The 12,830-nt window shown below is 51.2% G+C and overlaps 1 protein-coding gene across 3 annotated transcripts in view; it reads right to left on the bottom strand.

Annotated features, from left to right (window-relative positions):
• GALNT14 (polypeptide N-acetylgalactosaminyltransferase 14) overlaps window positions 1-12,830 on the bottom strand; it is a 168,961-nt gene that overhangs the window by 62,071 nt on the left and 94,060 nt on the right. The gene's annotated exons all lie outside the window — the stretch shown is intronic.

The following is a 12,830-nucleotide window of genomic DNA, read 5'->3' as shown; positions in this document are numbered from 1 at the left end:
GGAAGGGTTAGCTCAAAGATGAGGCCAGGGGTAGGGTGTTGATAACACTCTCAGCAACAGCAGAAACCGGTTTGGCTCAGTGGATAGAGCTTCGGCCTGCAGCCTGAAAGGTCCCAGGTTCGATTCAGGTCAAGGGCATGTAACTTGGTTGCGGGCACATCCCCAGTAGGGGGTGTGCAAGAGGCAGCTGATTGATGATTCTCTCTCATCGGTGTTTCTAACTCTCTATCCCTCTCTCTTCCTCTCTATAAAGAATAAAATATATTAATAATCAGCAACAGAATAAACAGAACGACCATAAGGGCAGCTGGCGTTTTCCGAGCACTATACAGCAGGTATTTCTCACAGAGGTTCTATGAGATGGAAATTGCTCATGTGGGCAAGGAAACAGCTTCCCCTGGCTAAGGGTCTTGCTCAACATCCCACACTTAGGAAATGAACTTCAGCATCCAGACTCCAGAGACCACCTCTCCATGGTCATTTGAGAACACACGACTGAAACTGCTGGCACCGTAGAGGGCACATAGTAGGTACACAATGACTGTCATCCCCGTAGGAAGGCAGTGCCGACAAGTAGGCAATCCATGTAAAGTGGTGTGCTACTACCCTGGTCGGTGTAGTTCAGCCGTTAGAATGTCAGCCCGTACACAAAAGGGAATCAAGCAGCTGATTTCAGGTCAAGGGCCCATACCTAGGTTACAAGTTAGATTCCCTGGTCCCATTTGGGGCTCATGTAGGAGGCAACCAATCAACGTATCTCACATCAATATTTCTCTCTCTCTCTCTTCTCTCTCTCTCTCTCTCTCTCTCTCTCTCTCTCTCTCTCTCTCTCTCTCCCCCTTTCTCTCTCTCTTTTCCTCTCTCCCTCCCTTCCACTCTCTCTAAAAAGTAATGGAAAAAATACCCTTGGGTGAGAATTAAGAATAATAAATAAATAAATAAATAATAGGATTGTGTGCTATCCACTGGACAGACACCCTATGTGTTCCTTTCTTCCTCCAACCTAGGAATCTGTGATTATTTATTTTTTTGGTTAATCCTCACTGGAAGATATTTTTTCTATTGATTTTTGGAGAGCATGAAAGGGAACAAGGGATGGAGGAAGAGAAGGTGAGGGAGAAGGAGAAGGAAAGAGAGAAACATCAGTACTAGTGGATTTTAAAAGGAGAGAGACACATCAATTGATTGCCTCCCACGTGCACCCCCACTGGAGCCGGAGATCGAACCTGCAAACCAGGTATGTGCCCTTGACTGGGAATTGAACCCATGACCCTTCAGTGCACGGGCCGATGTTCTAACCATTGAGGAACACTGGCCAGGGCTGTGGTTATTTTTGAGAAGCACTGATGGGGGAGCAAGTCATCACCCTCACCATATGGGAGGCAGCACTTCAGAAGGTAGAAGGTGGTTCCCTTATTCATGATCTCATTTCATCCTTCCCCAAACCCTCCACACCGAGTGGGGAATCAAGGTTTCCGCCAAGGTGACCGGCTTGTCTGAGGTCGCCCAGGTGAAGAGTGGCAGAGCCCACGGCAGAGCTCATTCTCCCGTGCCCTCCAGAGCATTTGCATGGCGGAGGAGGAGAGGAGATTTCCACCGGAGGGGAGGCCTCCCTGCCTCATCTGCCCCACCACACCAGCCTCACAGCCAACAGAGCCTTCTGCAAAGCCAGCAGGAGTGCGGGCTGCAGGGCCTCCCTGGCAGCTGCACGCTTCCCTTGTCCACCACTAGCTTTGTCACCCCGAGGTGACAGCCAGTCGGTATCCAACCAAGCTCAGACCTTTTTAGGCGCACCAAAGTCAAAAGAACACGGAGTCTCTGGGAAGAACCTATTGACGAGGTCTGACCTGGAATCCAGCGGGGAGAGGGGAGGGGGTTGGGGAGAGGGAGCGCTGGGGCCCTAGGATGAGATGCTCATTCCGGTGCTACAGAGCCTAGTGGCTGTGCAAGTATCCAAAGCTGCCCAGGCACCACCCATCCCATCACGGACCAGCATGCCCTTCTTCACTGGGGAACCTGAGAGGAGGCCCAGAGCAGGTGCTCAGACAGCAGTGCAGGCGCCTGGCCCACGCGTGGCAGGTAAGGGGCTGCTTGCCAGCGCGCCCATGTGCCTCGGGCGCCACTCGATCTTATCTGGTAATTTATCTCCCTTTCTCTCGTTATCTCCTTTGCAAACAGCATTCTCCTGCTAATAGCACAAAATGAAGCTTTAGAAAGCAGTGATTTTTATCCAATAATTGAATTTACTAATGTCCTGTGATACTGTTGCAACAGAGGGGGACGTTGGAGGGGTGTGCTATGCAATGCCGCAGCCTGACAGCTGTCACCTGTGCTTGGAACTTCTCCGCGGGGCGTCCCGACCTCCCAGTTTCCAGGCAAGGACCATGGGGTCCGGATCCGCTTCCTGCTGGCTCATGTCCGATTTGATTCCTTGCGATTCGCTAATATGCTGCAAGGCCCCCCAGTGCTCTGTGCTCCGAGGGGACGCCTCTAACAGGCATGAGAGAAATGGGAGGGCTTCCTGGAAGAAGTGTCAAGTGAGCTAAAGCTGGAGGGATGGGCAGGAATGTTGCTCTGTGTAAAGGGAGATGGGGAGGGAAATACGTGTGCAGTGAAGGTCCAGATACAAGGCAGGGAGGCCTGGAGAAGGAAGATCTGCTCAGGGAATGGCAGCTCAGGAATGGGAGGCCAGAGTGGGACGGCAAAGAGCAGGCGTGAAAGAAAGCTCCGGAACGCAGTGGGACTTGTCTGAACCAGGTCAGTGGACAATGTCTCTGGCCACATGCGGGATGGAGTGGGGGAAAGGGAGCTATCGCAGGAGGCCAATTGGGAGGTGACCGCAGTCAACTTACCTGGTGGGAAGGGCAGCCTGAACGGCGGGCCCTGCTGGGGCCCAGATGGATGGGTCCAGTGTCAGCGAGAGAAGCAGGTGGAGAGGGCAGGCAGCCAGCCTCTTGGCCTCGTCCCCTACTCTCCGTTCCCACTAGACCAGGCCCAGCGCCAAGAGGGCACAAGACTGGTGACCTGCTCAGCCTGGCAATCATAAGCCTCCTTGGCAGAATCTACCTCCTGGGAGATGCTGCCATGAGAACCCTGGAGAGCCTGGAGCCAGAGCCGCAGCCAAGCTGGCCAGAGAGATGGCCTGAGCAGTCAGGACTAAGCTGTCCTTGGCGGGGGGAAGGGAGGGGGCTGCTCCCTCACATGGTCACCTGTACAGAGCTGGGCCACACTCTTCTGCTCTGAGATCCACGGGGGGAACACCCTGCACGGAGAGAGAGCTTCCTATCACAAATACCTGGACATATTAAATAATCGTGAACCTGTGTGTAAAATTAAACCACTACCACTTGAGTGGCAATTTGTTTTTGTTTTTTTAAAATATATTTTTATCGATTTCAGAGAAAAGGGGGAGGGAGAAACATCAAAGATAAGGGAAAATCATTGATCGGCTGCCTCCAGCATGCCCCACACTGGGGACTGAACCCGCCACCCGGGCATATGCCCTCACTGGGAATCGAACCTTCTAGTTCATAGGCTGATGCTCAACCACTGAGCCATGCCGGCCAGCCAGCAATTTCTGTTTCACAAAACAGCCTGCACAACTGTCACCGAGTCCACACACAAGCCCATTGGTACAGGGAGGGGTCAGCTTACAGAAAAGTCTGGTGGCTTGCCCAAGCTTGACAGCTAGTTAGTGAAGGGCCAGCTGATGGAATCCTTCCCAGAGCATCCCAGGGCCACGGTCTGCTCTGTCTTCTCACGGACAGAGATGAGGGGCATCTTCTCTGCTGAGGGTGAGTGGGCAGAGAACCCCCCTGAGGGTCAGTTGGGGGCATGCCCACAGGAAAGGTCAGCCACCCTTTTCCTGCTTGCCGCAGCATAGACTTGCTGCGGGCCTCCTGGGATTGTGGGAGGGTCACTGACTCCCCAGGTACTTCCAGTACAGTGTGGGGTTGGCTACCAAGCTCCACAATTCAAGGCCCCAGGACCAGCATCGGAGGGTCCAGAGAGAGCGCAGTACATCGCACGCACTTGCTTCCTGTCTCATGTGACCATCCAGGAAAGCAACTGAACGGCCCTTACCCCTCACACACCTTCCCGGTGCAAGGAGCGATCCTCCTCCGGGACATGAGCACGCACTCCAGGCGCCCCCATGGCACCGTGCCCACTCCTGGGTGGCCCTCACCACCACCCATGCCCCCGAGCAAGCCCCCACTTAGCTTTCTAACCATAATTTATTCATTCTAAGGGGGGGGGGGGGAGTGCCAGACGCTAAGTACGATGCCACAAGTGGAAAACAGCCCTTTAAACAGAAAATATCTGATTAAGTCAGCCAAACCCCTGGCCAAGATCGCAGCTTACACAACTTGGCTCCGAAAACGAAAGCTCAAAAGCACATCTGTTAAGTTGCTTCATTTCTCTGCTCCCACCATGCTTCCAAGAGAAATCTCGACTTCCTTTTCCTGGTCTGTTTTCTCTCACTCTGGTTTCAAGCTGATATTTGGCTCAGAAACCATGGTTGTAAGGCTTCCCTTCTGTTCGGTTTTGAAGTGCCTCGGTTTCCCACTTCTTCCATTCCCTCCCCTCCCCCTTATCCCAAGCTGGGTTCTACCAGTTCTCCTGTATTGTCCTAATTCTCTCCCTTTACATCTTTAAAACAAGAACACTATCTATTCATAAGGCTTCGGTCCTACACTGAACTGTGCAGATCCTGAATAAAAACTTCTCAAACCTGCCCAATAATAAGACAGCTCAAACCTCGGGATTCCTATCATGTGTCATCAATATTTACATTTAATCCCCACAATCATAGATGTCGAAAGCACTGTCCCCATTTTATAAACAAGGGAAACTGAGGCACAGAGAGATGGAGTCACTTGCCCCGTGTCACCGAGGAAGCGCGTGCTGGAGCTGGGATTTGAACTCGGGCAGCCCGGCTCCAGCTCCAGCTCCCGTGCTCTCAGCCACGAGGTGGCACTGCCTGTCACAGCCTCACTACCACTTTCTTGGGTCATCTTCAAAGATGATCTATGGGTCTTCCATCATCTTTCTCAGCCAAGTTCTCTCTTTGCTCAGGATCTTCCTCCCTCAAAGAGTGTCTGTACCCCTTTCACCATCACCCCCACCTGCTCTTCACTCTCCGTTCTGGGCAGTTTTTCCTCCTCCCAACAGAAAGCTTCTTCCTGACATCCAAGAGAAAAAAAAGTCTGTAGTCACAGGCTTGCAAGAAGGAGGGAATGTGCTAGGCCAGCGGTGGGCAAACCGCGGCTCGCGAGCCACATGCGGCTCTTTGGCCCCTTGAGTCTTTAGCAAAGGCCAGCTTAGGAGTCCCCTCATTAAGTTAATAACAATGTACCTACCTATATAGTTTGAGTTTAAAAAATGTGGCTCTCAAAAGACATTTCAATGGTTGTACTGCTGATATTTGGCTCTGTTGACTATTGAGTTTGCCGACCACTGTGCTAGGCTAACGCAGGGAGGTCACCAGTGAACAAAATATGATGTGCCTGACTGGCATGGCTCAGTGGTTGAGTGTCAATATATGAACCAGGAGGTCACTGTTTCGTTCTCGGTCAGGACACGTGCCAGGTTGGGGGCCGATCCCCAGTGGGAAGTGTGCAGGAGGCAGCTGATCAATGATTCTCTCTCATCATTGTTTCTATCTCTCTCTCCCTCTCCCATCCTCTCTGAAATCAATAAAAAAATATTTTTGTAAAAAGAAGAAATGTGACATATTTTTTAAAGATGATATATTATAATTAAACTATCCACTGAGTGTTTGAAACCCCAGCATACCATTCCATTGTCCAGTGGACATCCCTCCTGGGTCCAGCCAGGGACACAGAGGTCCCACGTAGCCCCCTCCAAGCTTCAAAGAACTGCAGCTTCTAGAATTTTCCTTCTGCTATTGAACCGGAACCTGTCTCCTGGCAATCTCTCCCTTTGGGGCCCGGTTTAATCCGAAATGCTATTTGATACAAGTCTAATCTTTCTCATACCTTTCAAGCATTTAGTGGCAATTACTGTGTCTCCTGGGCCTCCCACCAGCTGATACTTACAATTTGGGGAAGACGGGGAATGATACAGAAAGATGGAAAAGCACACCAGATGGTCAAGGAGAACTAGGCCAACTGAAGTCAGATGGGGTCCATCAAGGAACTCAGACACCCCGCAAAGCCTTCCACTCAGTGGTCTGACCAGGGAGACCTAGCTCATGTCACGATGGAGTCCAACTTGGATATCCAGGTTCCTAGACAGAAGCTGTTGTGTGGAAATACTGGGCCGTGATGATGCCTGCCATTTTACTTTATTCATTTTCCCATCACCATGTATCCCCTCTGTGCTCTCCTCCATCTCCCTCCTCCCCTGCCACCATTTATTGGGCACTCAAAATCCACTTCCCTTGTTAGGGAAGCTGTGAGTGAGTATCTCTCATTCTCATAAGCCTAACACACAACAGAAAATTGTATTCCCATGTTCACGTGAGGAAACTGAGGCACAGGAGGATACATGATTTCAATGGTTGTACTGCTGATATTGATATCTGTTGACTATTGAGTGTGAACTTCAGTTCACACCACTGAGAAGGGTCTGTCTCACAGCCCACAGAGCTCGTTTCTAAGGCAGCTGTGTGGCCCTGGAGTTCTCACCCACATGCGCCCACAGCCTCTGGCTCCCCTAAACCTCTCCAGTGCCCCCGCTCCTCGCCCGCTGGGGCTTCTGCTTCTAGCACCGTGCAGACCAGATACTCCAGGGAACTCATGCTACTCATGCTAAACTATTGTACAACTAGATTCTGCATTAATGACAACAAACATGTTTGCAAATACACTGCTGGGTTTTCTAGAAGGAAGGTCTTCATGGTGAAAGGAGGGATGAAGCTAGGGGAGAATACAGCTGTGGAAATCAGGGCTATGATGGCTGGGATGCTAAGTAAAGAAATATGAGGCTGCCCGGAGGAGAAAGGCCACTGAGAAAGTAAACGGCCCCAAAAGGTGGCAAATCTGAACCCGAGTCTTCCATGACTGAGGCCAAGCAAGGGGTGGAAATATCCCAGGTCAACTGATCCCAGGGCTCACAGCAGAAGCGAATGCAAATTCCATCTGGGGAAAAGCAGCTCCAATTCAGGCTCCCAGGATTCCTACAAAGCTCACCAAGTGATGAAACCCAATCGAAAGTATTGATCAGACATAAGAGGAAGTAAGTCACTGTAAGGGGGAGTCAGAGGAAACCAGAAACAATGTATTTTGATCTCCTAAGGACATCAAATACAGGAAATACAGATACAAAATCAAGCATAACTGTAGATAAAATGGTTAAAATAGGGGATAGAAAAATAGCAAAGAACAAAAGTTCTCTGAAAAAGAACCACTGTAACCTTTAGAAACTAAAAGTCTAATAGTGATGGAAGTTCAATACCAAACCAGCCAAAGGGAAGGGTGTATAATCTGCAAAGGATTTTACTGAAATATAATAGCTCCTTTGTAAGTATTACTCCTATGAAAGAGGTGGGCCTGTTATATTGTTCCCATTTTACAGATATGAAAACGGAGGCTCAGGGAGCTTGCACAAAACCACATAGATAGTTAACTCCTGGGACTCTAACCCAGGATTGTTGTCTTCAAAGCTGATGTTCCTTCCACATCTCCAGATGGTTCACTCATCCACAGGATCAGTTTTTTCCCCACTGGGCAGTCAGGGGAATGTCAAAGTATATCTGCTCACTCCTATGCTGTTCTATTGTCCCCCTAGCTGATCTCATTTTTCCTAAGGCCAGTTAAAGGGAAGAGGACAGCCTGTCCACTGCTCTGTAAGTCCTCCCTACAGTGCATGGTCTGGGACAGAGGTCGTCAAACCGTGGCTCGCGAGCCACATGCGGCTCTTTGGCCCCTTGAGTGTTCTAACGCCACTTCTTCAAAATAGACTCGCCTAGGCCAAAAACTGAGTTCTGTGCATGACCATGAAATTTCAATCACACTGTACGTGTGTGCCCACCTGTGGTATTTTGTGGAAGAGCCACACTCAAGGGGCCAAAGAGCTGCATGTGGCTCTCGAGCCGCGGTTTGCCGACCACTGGTCTGGGTAAAGCATGGCCGCTGCTAACAGGCACCCCCCAGGGTGCAAGACAAACTTAAACACAGAAGGAGGGGCAAGCCAGCCCGCGGCTCACCTGAGCCCATGACAAAGAGGAGAGCTGGAAAATCCTTTTTCCTTCATCTGGGGACGGCACATCAATTACAGATTATTAGATAAGATCTTCATTGTAATATTTCCGCCATGTATTATCACCTCTTCCTCTCACTGCAATTCTGTCTAGGGAGTTATTTAAATGATGTGCAGAAATCTAAATTTAATTTATTATGATCTAACTCACTTTAGAAGCCAAATTACCCTGTACGGGAGAAGGATCAAGTCAATATCCCACTTGGCTTTCTATTTATCTTCGGCGGGGTTTTCTCTCCTCTTTAGCATTCATTTTTATCTCGGGTGCTGCTAATACATTTAAATTTTCCTCAGAATTAGGCAATTGCTTCTTCAATGCTGCAGTTTAATGGTGAGTATTAATTATATGAAAGCCGCTCCTTAAAGAGTAGGACGGATGAAATAGATATATAATGGAGGGGGAAAGGGCCATTCCTTAGACCCAATGAGGTAGCGTGTGATCAGCAGGGCTGAGTTTACTCTTTCATTTTACCTCCTTATGTCTTTTTTCCCCAATTTGCTTCTCCCTCTGCCCGCGTTCCCTTGAAAGCCAGGTGCCTGGATAATGCTGGGAGCTGATTGCTATGGCCTCTCTGAGTGACACCGAGGCTAGAGCCTTCTAGAACGCTGGCTTCTTCTCCATCGGCTTCAGACTCATTTAGTCTTTTTAAAAAATATATATTTTATTGATTTTTCTACAAAGAAGAAGGGAGAGGGATAGAGAGTCAGAAACATCGATGACAGGGAAACATGGATCAGCTGCCTCCTGCACACCCCCCCACACTGGGGATGTGCCCACAACCAAGGTACATGCCCTTGACTAGAACTGAACCCGGGATCCCTGAGTCCTCAGGCTGATGCTCCATCCACTGAGCCAAACCTGTCAAGGCTCATTTAGTCTTTGACAACAAGAGCCGCCACTGCCTGGCGCTCTCCTCCCCGCCACTGCCCAGATACACTCGCTCACCACCTATATCCCAATCGCAGGCCACGTGCAAACACAGCTTTGGGGGATGCCTCACGCTTTCTGGAGGAAGAGACGTTCTGGTGATTATAATTGCCCGGAAACTCCAACTGCAAAATATAATGTGACTAATCGAATGGACAGAAGCCCAACTTTCGTTTCTGGAATAGAAATAAAGAAACTCGCACCACTTGGACCCTAAACGCAGATTAATTTGCTCACTAATTAGCATTGGGGGAGGGGGTGCCAGGGAAGTGTAAGTCAGCGTGCCTGGGAAGACAGCTGGCTCCCCTGCACAGGCCAGGTGGGTGGTGAGCACGAATGCTGATGAGTCTGCTCCCTTCCGACCCGATGCCCTATAAATCCCACCGCCACCAGCAAAGCACAGAGCTCCTTTATGGGGATAAAGGCATCTCTAGTCTCCTGTCGCTCCCAGGGCTGGTGAGCATGAGGACTGAGAGAGCTGGCCCCACCCACACCATCTGCTTCCACACCCGCTTGCTTCTCTGTGTACAAAGACTGGAGCTGATCACTGGCCCCCCTGAGAAGCCTCTGTCCCCCCAGCTCTGGAACCCGGGGAACAGGAGATCAAGGAGGGAGGGAGCCAGGAACCACATGGGGCCCAGGAGAAGGAGGGTTTGGTGGCACAGGAGGGTGGGTTGCCTGCCCTTGAGGACAGCATGCACTGAGAGGTAGGACCAAAGAGAGGGCTTGGACTCCGGGAAAGAAGAACCAGAAGTGGGAGAAGTGGGCTCAGGAGGGGAGGCTCCCACTGGAGAGAGCTGAAGGCTGAACCACGCTGTGTCTGGTGTGGACGGCTGAGCTGGCTGGGGTGCAGGGCCACCTCACTCGACGGAGGGCGGGTCTGTAAGGGTGATGGATGGTGTGGCACTTCCCAGGGCCAGGGTGTAAGAGAAAGAGAGGACAACTCCTCCTGGGATGGCCCAACAACATGGCCAAAGTGGCCTCCAGCAGGACAGAGATGGGACCTGGTAGTAGAGGCTCACCCCATAGGAAGCCACTTCTAGAAAGAGAAGAAAACTAAAAAGAAGATTTTGATTTCTCAGCAACAGAAGCGGGCTCCGTAAAAAATCCATCTCCTCTCTCCACCTTCACCTGCATCGGGCCAGGAGATACCTTCAGACATCATCAGAAAGCTCATTGGCCTCAGGAATAGCGACGGAGGCAAGCAGTGTTCAAGGGGCCCTACTGAAGCAAGATACCCAGCAGGGGTCACAAACGGACACGGCTTCAGCGTCACTGAAAAGCAAAATGTCAGCGAGGACCACTACTGCCCAATAACCGCCCCTTATGCTGCTTGAAGCCTCCCTTGGGTGGAATAAAATATGCTCCTGGGCCTGATTTGGCCTGGAGGCCACCAAACTGCCTTTTCCTTCCACTCGGTATCCCCGGGGACCGTAATGGATTAAAAGGAGAAGGGTAAGAGAGACAACGGAGGGGGAAATAAAACCAAAGGACAAATGCTCATCCTATGAGACTTCTTTTCTACTTCCAAGGGGCTCCTTATACATTTCAAGCCGATTTCACCTGGAGGAAAGACATGAGGGGCGGCAGGGGGCGGAGCTGGGCGGGGAAGGGGAAGTACAACACTAGGATGGATGGCCCTGCCATTCTTCTCCAAAGTCCCATGGAGGCCGGAGGCCATGAGAGAACTGGAGACTGGAAAGCCAGTCCCCGAGCCTGGCTCTGCTCCCCACGTCCTTTCACCCTCTCATGGCCGCTTTCGTCCTCCCTCCGTCCCGAGAACGATATTAATCTCCACCCCCACGCAATTTTGCAGAATGAGATCTCAGAAACGAGATAAGACGTGAAAAATTGCTTGGCACAACAGAATGCGGGTGCACCATATGATTACCGTCAACATTGCCGCAGCCACCGTTATGTCTTCTGGGGGACTGAATGCTAATGGGGAGAAAATGCCGTTTGCAGCCAGCCAATTTATGTTTCGCTTCTTCCTCGCCGGGGGTGGCTATGGGGTCTCTGACAGCGTCCACGGGGGACTGGATCCATTGCTGCTGTCCGGCTGTGATGAAAGCAATGGTCATTATGAACACCGATGCTTCCCGGGACTCAGCAGGTCTTTTCGATCCGTTTCAAGCAGTCTGAGCACAGTGACATGCCAATGATAGGACCGGGAAACTGCTTTACGAAGCATAATGCCGAAGATGAGCACGATGTTAGAAGGCTGGGAATTGAGCTCCACGTGGTCTCCGTGTTAACCCCTTTTTATACAGGTGGAGGCGGGGCAGAAGCTGGGGTGGGCAATGAAGCAGAGAGATGAGACCTGGGGATCTTAAATGTGGGGTCAGAAGCCTGAACCTGCTTGGGACCCCAAGCCTCTCCTACTTGGCCAAGGAGCCTGAACGTCCATCAGGTCTCCCTGCTCAGCTAACTGGACCCTTCTCCTCCCCTGACGTCATCTCAGAGGGTCCTCTCCAGGCCGCCTGGGGCTTGGCTTCTGAGGGCTAGTATGGCCAGTCCTGCAGCTACGCTCACAAGGAATATGTTCAGCAAGGTTTGCAGCTTGTCCACCTCTCCCCTGGGTGCTGCCACTCAGGCAAAGGTGACCGTGGAGAAATCAAGGTGGAGGGAGCTGTGGAAAGCCAAGGGAAGGACAGACTAGAACTGGACACAGCTCAGAACAACGAGCACAACTAACAGTTTTGCAGAGTTCACTCTGTGCCAGGCTTTGTCCTAACCATATCACTCATTGAACATGGAGGACACACCTGAAGCAGGCGCTATGATGAACCCTGCTTTAACTGACGGGGAGCCTGAGGTTTGAGGAGCTAAAGGGACTCTCGGCCAAGTTCACACAACTAGTGGGTGGAGGTGCTGGGATTAAACCCAGGCAGGTGGGCTCTGTCACATTCTTAACCGGAACCCACATGGCAAAGGGTCATTGGTGAAATGAGACTTCCAGACTGGCATTGCCCAGAGTAGGAGGAAGAAGAGAAGAGGGAGGAGGGAGGAGAGTCGGGGGAGGAGGGAGGAGGAAGGAAAAAAGAGGGAGGAGGAAGGCCAGCCAGAGCTCGGTCTTACACTTTCTGCTGAGGTTAGCCTGGAAGCACCTTCCCTGATCCACACCTGATCCACACCCCGAGAAGTGCTCAACTGGAACCTGACTAGAGAGTTTCAGATTCTAGTATCCCCTGAACCCTGTCGTTCATTCCCCTGAGGTCACATTAGGAAGAAGCCTCGAGCTCTTGAGTTGCAGGTGCGATCTCCCAGACACTGTGTGCAGCCAGGGCCTGGAGCTGAGCGCATTTTCCATCCACTCTATAAATAAGGTGGCATACAAATACCCTCTGGTTCCCTCAAAACTAGGTCAGCTGCTGGATGTGTAGGTGTGGGGTGGGAGCGAGTGACTCTGAAATGACTTTATCTCTCAGGACTGCATGGGGGCTGCCGGCTGGCTCTTTCATGAAAGGGGCTCTTTCTATGTCAAAAGCAGACCCGCAGTACCGGATGCCATGCCTGCCGATCTGGGCAGGGGTGGGATGCTGGCCTCAGCCACAGGCAAATTAAGCGCTGCAGGGGATACAGCAAGTGGTAAAGACAATTGGCCGAAAAACTGGGAGAAACCCTGGGAGCCTGTCCTACTAGTGACCATCTTTAGAGTACAGCAGGAGACTATTCAAGG

Source organism: Pipistrellus kuhlii, unplaced genomic scaffold, assembly GCF_014108245.1.
Source record: "Pipistrellus kuhlii isolate mPipKuh1 unplaced genomic scaffold, mPipKuh1.p scaffold_m20_p_13, whole genome shotgun sequence".
Lineage (NCBI taxonomy): Eukaryota > Metazoa > Chordata > Mammalia > Chiroptera > Vespertilionidae > Pipistrellus > Pipistrellus kuhlii.
The sequence above is the reverse complement of the archived record's forward strand: the minus strand, read 5'-3'. Positions and strand labels throughout refer to the sequence as shown.